This window comes from Ailuropoda melanoleuca, chromosome X, assembly GCF_002007445.2.
Source record: "Ailuropoda melanoleuca isolate Jingjing chromosome X, ASM200744v2, whole genome shotgun sequence".
Taxonomy (NCBI): domain Eukaryota; kingdom Metazoa; phylum Chordata; class Mammalia; order Carnivora; family Ursidae; genus Ailuropoda; species Ailuropoda melanoleuca.
Window position 1 is genome coordinate 10108650 of NC_048238.1, and position 13701 is coordinate 10122350.

Genomic DNA, 13701 nt, shown 5'->3' on the forward strand with positions numbered 1-13701 from the left:
GTAAAATGGCTCATACTGGACATCAGCACTAGCCTTCCATGTAGCCTGATGGCAAATCTTGGGCATCCTGGCATATTCTTACATATACTTTTGCCTTATTTCATGGTTGCATAGTAGTCTGTTGTATGGACTTAGCCTATTTTAACCAGTTCCCTTCTGATGGCTATTTATGTTGCTTCCAGCTTTTTTTTCTTTTGCTGGTATAAACGTGGTGTTTCTTTATCATTGCTGTGCAATTTTGTAGGAAAAGAAACCCCTCAATCAACTAGAACGTATTTTAAAATCTTGTGATCTGTTGCATGTTTCACGTTGGCATGGAAGCCAGTCGTAATACTTAGGAAGGTAAGGCACGCGTGTTAGCAGAGGTATCGCTGGGACAGTTTAGAGTAGAGCCTTTGCTCATTCTCTCTTTTATAGTCTGTGAGCCGATTAGCAGACATTTTGTATTTATAGCACTCAGTGGCAAACTGCATGCTTTGATTTATACTGCATTAAAAAAAGATTTATTTCAGAGAGAGAGAGCGGAGCGAGCGAGCGAGGGGAGGGGCAGAGAGAGAGAGTCATAAGCAGACTCCATGCTCAGCATGGAGCCTGACACAGGGTTCAATCACGCGACACTGAGATCACGACCTGAGCCTAAACCAAGAATCCGAGGCTTAACCAACGGCACCATGCCTGTGTCCTGATTATACTGCATTTTATCCCCATCATTGATTATGGGAAGCTCTTCACATACACACTGAACTTTGATTGTGAAGATGGAGCTTGGTGATTTCAGGAACACAGAGAAGACAAGATAAATGCTTAAGATTGCTATTCAGAGGGGCGCCTGGGTGGCTCAGTCCTTAAGCGTCTGCCTTCGGCTCAGGGCGTGATCCTGGCGTTCTGGGATGGAGCCCAGCATCAGGCTCCTTGCTGGGAGCCTGCTTCTCCCTCTCCCACTCCCCCCGCTTGTGTTCCCTCTCTCGCTGGCTGTCTCTCTGTCAAATAAATAAATAAAATCTTCAAAAAAAAAAAAGATTGCTATTCAGAAAACTGTGAATTTGCTTATTTGGCATATCAATGTGGACCAATAAACCTTGTTACTGGTATCACAAATACTCCTGGAAGTCTTTGCCCTAAATTATTTATTGTTCCTTAGAACTCAGGCCATTTGAAGTATTGCGTGGATGATGGCAGTGACACAGGCCATCAGAACTGTTGTTTCTAAAATAGAGAATCCAAGTCTGGATAGCGCAAGCAAAAAGGAATCGATTAGAAGGACACAATGGTTCATACAGTCCCCAGAAAAAGGAGAGATCAGGCTCAGAAAAAAAGCAAGAACCAACAGCAGGCCTGATGGTCAAGCTCAGGGCCCAGATCACATTCTGCTTTGGTCAGGGCCTCGCTGCTGGCACCACTACCCCTGGTCCTCCCCACACCTGGAAGGTCCTGACTCCACCACTACCAACCAAGAATAACCTCATGCCGGCCTCCCTCAAGATGCGAGGTCAGAAATGGGACTTGCTGATTGCCTGAGTGTAGGTCATGTGCTCAAGTCCCAGTCACAGAGCACTCTGGGAGAGGGCATTGCTTGACATCTTTTGGCTTTCCCTTTGGGAAATCTTCTATGAAGACCCACACACCAGGGAACTGTTCTTAAATAAGGAGCTCAGTGCCTCATAGCCCCAAAAATGAGAAAGGAGAACTGACTACCACTGTGAGGTCTCGACTTCTATTTCTGGAATGACATTATAATTTATTTATGATCCTCTTTATCGGTGCCTCCTTAAAAGTAGCATATTAGCTCCTCGTGACCTCATCTAACCTCCATCCCTTAGTGTATGTTGTAATTGTTTTGAATGATTCTCAGCCATAATAATAATCCTTCAGTCACCTAGTGCTTGCAGTTTTCTGAATGTTTTTCCATGTAGGATGGCATTTAATTAATTACCTTCATGTAGTAGGAATAATTCCTCCCCATCATGTTTACTTCTTTTGACATACCTTGTTTTTAAAACCCTCTCCCTATCCAAACACAAACCTCGCCATTCCTGCTTGCCTCCTCAGCAATGTTCAAGAGCTCCATATTCGTCATTAGAACGAACACTTAGTCATTCCCCCCGCCCCCGGCTTTCAGGACCCTTCTCCAACCCACCTTTGCCTGCCCATCAGACTGCTGCTCATCGCTGCCAATCATTCATCCGGCCAGCGGGGTCCCTCCTGCTCAGTCCTGAGTGTTTATGCATACATCATCCACTGCCCTCAGTGGAAATACGCACTCAGATTTTGAATGAAGACCACAGCAACAACCACCACCACCCATATCTGTATTATTCTTAGTATCCCAGAAATGTGCCAAAGCAAATCACTTGCTATAGTTTTATATTTTGCACATCTTTCCGCTGAATTTTTCTTTTGTGAAAGAAAGTTGCACCAGAATAAAAATACTTGAATGAATTCTATGCAGACATACACTAATTCAGCTGTGTGTTTTTTGGAAAAACAGAGAAGCTCTCTGGGCTTCAACATTTAACTCACAACGCTCAGTGTTGGACCAGATGAATTCTGATCCCTTCCTCAACTGTAATTGTCTGTGTATTTTCAAAATTCCATGACAGAAAGTAGGGGCTGATGGAGAAGGGGGCTTAAGGCAACATTATAGAGTGGAACACCTTCTTTAACTGCCTTTATCTGAAAATGAGGAACATAATTGATCTTCCTGGAGTAGCTTGAGGAGAGATGGCGTCACTGATGCCCAGTAAGTTCATTGTTGTAAGCTACGTTAAGACCTTAATACAGATCTTCTGGAGATCTTTTTACAGTAAAAACCCTAAGCATGAAAGGACCAATTCTTGTTTTAGGGAACTAATGCTTTATTCAAATAGAAGAGTAATTATTATTTTCAGGTGCGATCACGGCATTGTGTTTATATTTTTACAAAGTCCTTGTCTTTTAGAACAGGATTTCTCAAACCAACACTATTGGCCTCTGGGGATCATTCTTTGTTGGGGTGGGGGTGTTATCCTGTGCCTCCTAGGATGTTTATTTCTGAGCTAAGAACCTCCTGACTTAAAGTACTGTGTTCAGTGGAAGACACTCCGTATCAAAGGGCTCAGACTATCCGTTCAAGTTCATCTTTTGTGCTAGTAATGTGTTAAAGACTGACAAGAACTCTGTCCCTTGGGATACTTGTTTTTGTTTTTAACCCTGTCTCCTCCCAGAGGGCCTGCAGATCCTTTCTGGGGCCGTTTCAAATCTGGAAGTGAATTTGTGGCCAGGGTTTTCTTGTTAGATGATCTTATAAGAAATTCAAACACTCCGTATTTATATACTCTTATTCGTTGATGTTTTTCTTTTCAGCAACCACATTACTCTGGCTTTTGTACAAACGCTGCTCCGCATTGGGACAAAGGCTTCTCACTCTCCTCCGAGGGTGGCCCGACCAGCCCCTGCTTTTGGGTGCTTGTCCTGCGCACCCTGTGAACGGTGTTAGTGCACCCTGTGAATGGTGTTAGCTCTCTAACCCAATACCCAGAGCAGTCCTCAAGCCTCTCGTATCACAATTCCCCACGGTATGCGTTAAAACGGCAGTTTCCTGGCTGAACCCCAGATCTTCTGAATCTGAAGTTCTAGGAGTAGGGCCTAGGAACCTGCATTTTTACCAACCATCCCAAAAGATTCTGATGCTACTGCAGTTGTGTCACGGTGGCCTGATAGCTTAAACCCGGGGCCTGCCCGCCGCCCCCTTAGCGAGCTCTTGCGTACCTTCTGTCTTCTGTCTTAGCAGCCCAGGAATCTCCCTTCCCAGATAGACATCCTGCTTGGTGTCAGCAAGCTGCTTTCCTAGGAAGATAGACTCTTGATATGATCTTCGTGGTGGGGTGGAGAAAGCTGTTTTTATCTGCAGTTGAGAGGTCATATCTTGCGCCTTAGAAAACAGACGGGATGAGTCATCAAGGAAAAGATGAAAAGATCTGCTTGCCTGAGCAGATGGAGACAGCCTGGAATCTGAGGACGTGAAACCATGCCCTGGGTTCAATAAATAGTTGCAGAGTGAAACCCATGATTTACTGATAAGGACATGGTGAGTCTGGCCACTTTGATCATCTACCCGTGTCCAGGGTCTAACTTTGACCGTCCACCCATCACAGCAACATAGCTTGTGTATCCTCCAAGGCGACTGGGGCTCGGCCCTTCCTCAGACCTGATTGCTCTTGCTTTGTTCATAATTCCAAGAAGATTGGTTATCAGATTGCCCGGCCCACAGAAAATGGGGAGCAGCTGATCAGATGCAATTTGCAGGAACAAAGGGAATATGTAGACACAGGCTCCGTGACTCAGGCAAGGATTGACCCAAGTTAGAATTCTGGAAAATTTGGTTGTATGGAACTCATCATTCCAGCATTGTGATATATAAGTTAGGTGGGGATGTAGTGATATCTTTAAAAATTGAGTACTCCCAACTTAAAGACTACCTAAAGAATCTAGTACCTTAAAAAAAAAAAAAAAGAGGTAGACCATTGCTGATCAGGTATAATGTTAACTACTTAGGGGTGGAGTAGGGATAATGGAAGGTAAAAAGGCCACACACAGGTCATGGAATGATCTAGGGTCGGGGACTAGATCTTAAACAGGTCTCCTTGAGTCATAGATTTTTGTTTTATAAAAAGAAAACAACAGCCGCAAAACCTATGTTGAGCTTCTCTCTTCCATTTGATTGACCTACATTTCTTTTAACTTTGGCTGATTACCCAAAGCATTACATTAGCAAAACGCTTCCCGCTGGTCTATGGACATTTAAGCTGGAATGCAATACTTCAGTAATTAGAATCAATGTTCCCTATGCAAATACAAGTGAGAGCTCAGACATTTCTCTGCATATAGGGAGGAAATAAATCAAGTTCTGGCACAGCTCTGTAAATATTAGCTAATATCAGACAATTCCAGCGATGCCATCACAAGATACAGGATGTAAAGTTCCAAATTCTAAAATAAAATTGAATGCTATTACGGCAACTTGTGTAACCCTTGTATTTGAGGTTATTGTAAGAGAATAAACTTAGTGTTTGTGATTAAGTGAGGAAATTAACTAAGTCAGCAGTGCCCTTGTGTTAGGTGATGGTAGTGCCTCCCTGTGACTGTTGTCTCAAGCCGGGCGTGCGGGGGGGAGTACGCAAGGGAGAATACATGTGCTAATGAGTAATGAGGGCAGGGGAAATTGTTAGCAATAGCCAGCCAGGGGGGCTGATATTTTAAATCCCAATAGGAATGTGCCCAATTCATCTCATGTTGGGAAACCTATTTTTGGTGAACTCTGAAGAGGCCTGGAACCCTCTCTGCCTCTGAATTTCTCCGAGTCCCGAGCCAGGGCTCACCGGGGCAAGGTTCACATGTGCCCTAGGTCCCAGTCTCTCCAGTGATGGAGCAGGGCTACCGCTGCCCACTGTAGCACCGCTCCCCGGACGCTCGTGGTGACCCGCCAACTCCAATCACCGCTCCTGAAAGGACCCATCACATTCGCGCAGAGTGCCGGGGTCTTAGATCAGGAAGAAACGTTGCTTGTGCAGGGCTGCGCTCATCTGATAGGTAAAGAAATGGGTCAGGGTGGTTAGGTGGCCTCACAACCTCTTCACGTATTTTCGGTGGTGCAGAGGAATGGCGGGGCTGCGTTCCTGTCCTTTCTGGGAGTTCCTTCGAGGCCGGAAGTGGATCTGCCGCATCTTGCTGTCCCTCTGCCCTAGCCCAGTGCCAGATGTTTGCTGTTTGTTAAAGAAGTCGCTAAAGCAAACCAGTAAAGGAGTGTCCCTGGTAACCCGACTCCCAGCCAGCCCTCCTTTCATTAAGCCTCAGCTCTGTAAACGTTCTCAACAAATATGTCAGTTCAGAACATTCTGGACTCACTGAGGGATTTGTCTCAGCAGCAGCTCCCTGGAGCAAGACGTTTAAATTCCTTCACTGAAGGTCCTGGCTGTGTCGTCCCCTATGCCCTAGCCAAGTCCACACACTCAGGATCTGTTTCTCTGGGACTCTTTCCCCCTGCGCAGGGCCCCTGAGGACTGAAACTGTGAATTAGTTATCTCTGTGTCACTGGCGGCCAGCGCGCGGGGCCCGGTGCACACGAGCGCTTGGGTGAGTGCAAATTAATGTGATTTAACGTGTGAACACAAATCGCACACTGGGCACCCTTCCAAAGGGCTCTCTCCCCAGTGAGCTCCTTTAATCTGCACGGCGGCATTTTTACTGTTATTCCAGTTGTACCGAAGGACAAACAGGACAGAGAAGTGTGGGACCTAATCCAAGGTCACATAGCTAGTAATTAAGAGAATTAAGAGACGCCGAGATAATCTGGCTCCAAGACTGGACCATACCAGCAATTCGCAAAGCTCTGGTCTCGGGCCCTTTGGCGTCTCAGAGTTTATCAAGGACCTCAAAGAGCCTTTCTTCATGTGGGCCAACACTCTTAAAGTTTACCATCGTGGCAATAAAACCTGAGAAATTCAAGAATATTTATCACTTTATCTACATATAGCAATAACAAACCCATCGTGTGTAAGGATGATATATTTTTATTTAAAAACCCTATTATTTTCCTACACACACAAAATGTAATGAGAAGAGTGACAATGTTTGGCGTTGCTACAAATCTCCTTCCTGCCGCGTCCCCTTGTCATCTGCTCTGTGTCCCCTGTGCGGACGCGGGTCCTGGGACAGCTGAGAGCTGCCCCCGTGTGCGTGCAAGAGAACGGGAGAGAGTGAGGCATACGACGGAAGGCACTGGATGAAAGGAGCTCATCTGCTCGCCCCGTGTGAGTTGTGGCACCACTGGTGACACAGCCACCTGGCTCGGCAGGGAGTGAACACTCAGGCCTTGCAGCTGGGACAAAAACACTTCTGAGCCGCAGCCTACAGACGTCACATTCGGGAGCCTCCTGGTCCCACACGAGCCACTGGACTGGTTCAGGAGGAACAAGGTCTCATGCCGAAGAAAGCTCGTGGCCCCTGGCTGGGTGGGTGACTCTGTCTGCAAGGACGTGGGCCATAGCCCTCATTCAGATGCCCTCATTCAGAGAGGCAAATCCGAGAATTTCTCATGGACATGCTTTCCCAGCAAGTATCATGTTTCAAAAAGCATAGAAACATCTTCTTGATCTATTTATTCCAGACATTCAAATTTGCACCACTTAATCAATTATTCTTACAGACTTAGCACCATTTAAAAATCATTATTATTATTAAAATGGTGCTCATTGAAGCATGTGAAAGTACAGAGAAAAAGAAAGAAGCAAGAAAAATATACCCTTTCTTAAATCCCCAACACCCGGATTCTTATCCCCACACAGTGGCCTCCCATGATGTCTGCCGTCAGTTCCTTCTCTCCCTGGACGCTCATGCTCTTCCACCTGTCAAGAGGTGGGGTCTCTTCCCTTAAATCTAGGCTGATGTCTTGAATTGCTCAGACCATGGGAAGGCTGTAGGTGCCAGTTCTAGGCTTAGTCTTTAAGACACCTGGCAACTTTCACTTTCCCTCTGGAAGCCAGCCACCATGTAAGAAGTCTGACTATGTAGAGACTATGTGCTGTGAGGGAGCCCAAGCTAACGATGTGGAAAGGCCACGTGGAGGAGAACCAAGGTGCCTGACCTGTGAGAAAAGGCTTCTTGGGCTCTCCAGCCTGGCCTGGCCACCAGTTCTGTGCAGTTGAACGAGTGACCTCAGTGGATGTCACATGGCGCCAAATACCACCCAGATAAGACCAATCACTCACAGAATCATGAGAAATAATAAATAGTTATTGTTTCATGACACTAAATTTTATGGAGTTGGTTGTTAGGCAGTAAGCAATAACGGAAACACTCCATTATATTTGAGAATATTTTCTTCGCGTCTTTTTTCAGAGCTGTTTTGGCAGAGCCACACCCATACAACAACGAGAGTTGGTTTTTAGTGTTTGCATTTCACATTGCAGGGTGTGCCTTTTCTCATTTTCCCAAAAGTGCCAGGACTATATTTAATGAATCCACGCTATTCAGTTGTATGGGGTGTTATTGTCTGGGCCAGTTAGATCCTCCCTCCCAGGAAGGTAAAGTTGAGACAAAGTGATTCTGGTCAATCTCTGTGACTTGGGTGGCCACATTTGGACCTGTGCAAACAGAAAGAGTCAGTTATAGGGAGAAAGAGGGAAGAAGCAGACACCAAGGGAGGAGAGAAAATGGAGACAGTGCAGCCTATAGGGAGAATGCCTGGAGCGTGCTGGTATCCTAGTTCTAGCCCTGGTGTACAACCCACCATGTTCCATGAAATCCTTGAATATTTGTTTCCAATAAATTCTTCATTTACTCGTAAACCACTTCGATAGACTTTGGTTCTTGATAACAAAATGCCTCTTGAATAAGACCAATGGGTTCAGAAGAAGAGCAAGAAGGAATATCATCTTGGAGAGGCACGGAGACTTTCTTTTCTAAAGAATACATTTACATTTTCAGACGTCAGTTTCTGGATGATGAATCATCTCTACAACTTGGAATTGAGCAATGAACAGGCGATTCATGCACAGTCATTCTAGTGATAAATGCATAGTTTATCTGTGGATGTCCACCAGTAAGATCCACTTTGGACACGGAGTTCTGATTCACTAAGGAATAGACACTGTATTCGTGTGCTGCAGCTGCCGTGACAAATAGTACAGGCTGGGGGACTTAAAAAACAGACATGTATTTCTCACAGTCCTGGAGGCTGGGAAGTCCAGGATCAAGGTCCAATAGATTTGGTTCCTGGTGAGAACTCTCTTCCTGGCTTGCAGAGGGCCTCCTTCTTGCTGTGTCCTCACAAGAGGGGTGGGGGGTGGGGGTGGAGAGATAGAGAGATCGAGGAGAGAGATCTTTCTTTTCTTATAAAGCCATTAGTACTGTCAGATTAGGACCCCACCCTTCTGACCTCATTTAACTGTAATTTCTTCCCAAAAGACTTATCTCCCTCCCAGTGCAGTCGCATGGGGATTAGGGCTTCCAAATGGGAATTTTGGAGGAACACAATTTGGTCCACAGCAGTGGCCAAAACCTATATGCATCCCTGAGAGAACAGTGCCAAATTATGCACTTATAAAATGGGGACATTAATAATTGTCACCGTACTACCCTGAGGCTATGACGAAGAGAACTGCTTCAGTTTCCCAAAATCAGTCATGGCTTGAGAAATCAAGAACATCTGAATATTGTGTTTGTGTACATACTTATGCACAATTACCGTGGTATTTCTAGGCTAAGAGCCAGCAACTGTTTTATATACGCATGTACAAATAAATGTACCTTTATATTTTGATATTTAATTTCCTCACAGGCAATTTTCTTCTTGAAAAAATTACTTGGTGACTGTATTTTTCCATGAAAGATCATGTGGAATGTTCCAGACTTGCTCTCTAGTGTTTTAGGTGTACAGCAACCTCGCCAACATGTGATTTTGAATGCTCTGCCTCTAGCCAGGGATCTGTTAGAACTCCATTCTCTAGACCTGCCCTTCACTGTAGAGTAGACACATGTGGCTACTGAACACCCGAAATGTGTCAGATCCAGGTTCAAGTGTTCTGTAAGTGTAACATACATACCTAACCTCGAAGACTCAGTACCAAGAAAGAATATAAAACACCTGCTAATTTCTCTGTTGATTACATACTGAAATGGTACTATTTTAGATATATCACATGAAATAAAATGCCCTCTATTAATTTCACCTGGTTCTTTGTACTTTTCCAAATGTGACTGGAAATTTGTCAGTACGGATGTGGTCATTTTTGTGGCTTCCGCTGTGTGTCCAATGGAGAGCACTACTCTATGGAGCTGAACTCAGTCCTGCAGGAGTTCAACCAATAAAGACTGGCAACCTTAAAGCCCTACAGTATTTCTTCCCACAGAAGGTTCTTGAGACCCCAAGAACCGGTGCAAGCATAGAAGAACGGGGGTGCGTTTGCTCTCACTGCCTCCATTCTTTGTGCCCTCCTCAACTCCTGGACACCACTTGCGGCTACTAGGCATTTGGGCAAGAGAGCCCCCCAGCGCGCCCTTCCCAAGACGCCTCCCTGAGCTCTGCAGCTGCTGCTCCTGCTGCTTTTGCGTCATCTACCCAAGGCTAACCACCCCTGAGCCGAGGGCATCTCGCACAGTTGTTATGTGGAGTGTGGGCTTTAACAAACTTCCTTCCAGAACGTGAAAGGCAGATTCTCTATTACCCTGTTAGAAATCAGGGGCGCCTGGGTGGCTCAGTCGGTTGAGCGTCCGACTTGGTTTCAGCTCAGGTCATGATCTCAGGGTCGTGAGATCGAGCTCCACGTGGGGGTCCGTGCTCAGGGCGCATTGTGCTTGAGATTCTCTCCTTCTCCCTCTGCCCCTCCCCCAGCTCGCTCACTCTCTCTCTAAAATAAAATATTTAAATAAAATCTTTTAAAAAAATAAAAAGAAAATGAACTCACAAGGCTCTCTAATCTGATCACTTCTGGCCGAGTGTTCCAGTAAAAAGATGCATTTCCAACAGCTGGGAGGGAGGTATTTTGGGGTAATGTATTTAAACCAAGCATTTGCATGGCCTTTCTGTAAATGTTAACTTTCTGGCAGAGACATAGTTAGCCATCTTACAATCAATATTATGTCATCTCGAACTGATTTTCCCTGAAATAATCTCTGCCTGTTTCCATAGGAGACCCTCTACCCTATTCCCATATCGACTTCCCTATTAAAAAATCTTTAAAATTCAGAAGGTGCCATTAATGAGCAAATCACTTATGTTGCAACGCTGTCAGATGTTTTTAACCATGCTCCATTATTGATAGCTTTCCGTCATTTGGAGTGACATTTTTCTCATTCATTCATTTGATACTTATATACCACGCACAGTCCCAAAGCCCTTGAAGCGTGCAGGTGCCTTTCATATGCATACAAACACGCTTTCCCACTGTTGTTTTGTCAAACTGGAGCTTCTCCTGAAGGAAAGCAATTCCACATGCACACAAATACTGCTGCAAATGACATCAGGCCAGCCCCCTAGGGAATTTCTCAAGTCGACTCCGGGAGAGAGTGGGGCTTTTTTTAAAAAAGTCCCCCTAAATTAACCTATAGTCTATAAAAAGTAGCCAAGATTGAAAGAGGCTTCTTAAGCAATTTCACAGCTACAGCATTATATTTCAGGGAGTTTATGGGGAAAAGTAGACCTTTATTGGGAATTGCCATTAGCATGGTCATTAGCTTTCATATCATTAAATATCTCATTTCGAGGGCAATTATGTTGGACTCTGTATTCATCAGAGAATAATTCCAGAAAAATGTGCTGTGCACACCAATTTTTCAGAAGCATCGGTGATGCAAAAGGTGGAGATCAAAAGTAACATTTCCTTTTTGTGTGTTATTTGAAAACTGTAGCATGGCAGTTTTGCAGGACTAATTTATAGATTGGCTCATTCATATCCAATGTTATTTGAACATCAAATTATCCCTATTATCTATGATTCTTTTAATCTGTTCCTTATAAATGGATGACTGCTTCTTGTTGCTAAGTTGGGTGTATACGGATCCATGGCTTACTATTGGAAGACTCAGCCCATTAAAATAAGATTATCTGTGGATGGGTGTGGTGAACACATTGTAAGGTGACCCCCAGTGAGTCACATCCTTATATAATCTTCTCCCCTTGAGTGCCAGGGGAACCTGTGACCTGCTTCCAGCCAATAGAATATGGTAAAGGTGATGGGATGTCACTCCCTTGATTACATTATGTAAGACTGTCTTGCTGGGCTCTCCCTGGCTGGTCTTGAAGAAATGAGCCACCGTGTTGGGGGAGGGTCTGTGGGAGGGCCACGTGGCAAGGAACTTTGGGGGCCCTCTAGGAGGCTGAGGGCAGCCCCTGGCAGATAGCTAGTAAGAAAACAGTGACCCCATAAATCGTGGAAGGAGCCGAGATGCCCTTCAACAGATGACTGGATTAAGAAGCTGTGGTCCATATATACAATGGAATATTACTCAGCCATCAGAAAGAACGAATTCTCAACATTTGCTGCAACATGGACGGCACTGGAGGAGATAATGCTAAGTGAAATAAATCAAGCAGAGAAAGACAATTATCATATGGTTTCTCTCATCTATGGAACATAAGAACTAGGATGAACGGTAGGGGAAGAAAGGGATAAAGAAGGGGGGGTAATCAGAAGGGGGAATGAAACATGAGAGACTATGGACTATGAGAAACAAACTGAAGACTTCAGAGGGGAGGGGGTGGGGGAATGGGATAGACTGGTGATGGGTAGTAAGGAGGGCACGTATTGCATGGTGCACTGGGTGTTACACGCAACTAATGAAGCATCGAACTTTGCATCGGAATCCGGGGATGTACTGTATGGTGACTAATATAATAATAAAATAAAAATAAAAAAAATAAATAAAAATAAAAAAACAAAGAAAACAGTGACCCCAGTCCTATCGCTTCAAGGAACTGAACTCTGCCAACAACCACGTAAGTTTAGAAGAGGTCACTGAGCTCCAGATGGGACTGCAGCCCACTTGGCCCCTTGACTGCAGCCCTAGTGAGCTCTGAGCAGAGAAGCCGGTCATGCTTCGCCTAGACTTCTGATCCAGGGAAGCCATAGAATTGTAAATGGGTATTATCTTCAGTTGCTAAATTTGGGATACAGCATAGGAAACAAATGTGGTGGGTTTTCCACTCATTTCTATGATGCAGTATTCATAAATTGATCTTTAAACTGTTTTTTTTCTTTTTTTAAAAAAATATTTTATTTATTTATTTGACAGAAGAGAGGGAGACAACCAGCAAGAGAGGGAACACAAGCAGGGGGAGTGGGAGAGGAAGAAGCAGGCTCCCAGCGGAGCAGGGAGCCCGATGCGGGGCTTGATCCCAGGACCCTGGGATCACGACCTGAGCCAAAGGCAGACACTTAATGACTGAGCCACCCAGGTGCCCCATAAACTGGTTATTTTAAAACTCTTCCTGTGAAAAACCAGTGTTTTCATCTCCAATCTGTGGAGAAAACTTTCATAAAGTGAAATAAAAATGAACTAATAGAAAATATTAAAGAGACATACAAAAGACAAAGTACAAGCCGATAGACCAATACATTCATAAAGTAAAATAGAGTTAGAAAAATTATATAGAAAGGCATACAAACTGCAAGCCTAAGAGTTTTATTATTAGATCTGATAAAGATAATTGCTCTGTCAAATTAGCCTAAAAGTTTCTCAACATTCACTCTCAATTTTCGTCTGTCATTGAGGGAGGAGTAGTAAACAGTCCCCAGACCAGTGCCAGCCTCGGAATCATGCATTTGAATGAGACCAAAGCAACTTATAAAAGTAGCTGGTATTGATGGAGGGCTTACTCCTCCCTGGACACTGTGTCTAGTTCTCATGAATTGCCTTCATGCCCCTCACAAGTCTACGAACTTTACAAATTCCCCCGTTTTGTGCATGAACAAGCCAGGTTTGGTGGGGCAAAGTCAGCTGCCCAGTGCGGTCACATGGCTAGGAAGTAGAGAAAACCATGACCCAACCCAGCAGTGTTAACTGAACAGAATGATAGTGCAGAATTCCTTTATCATCCCTAATAGGTGAGAAAGTATAATACTCGAGTTGTCCGAAATATGAACTATAATGAATTTCATCTGGGTCAAATATCCTGCAAAGTCCTACAGAGGGAGTTTTCTGTGCTCTATTCCCTAAAATGGAGAC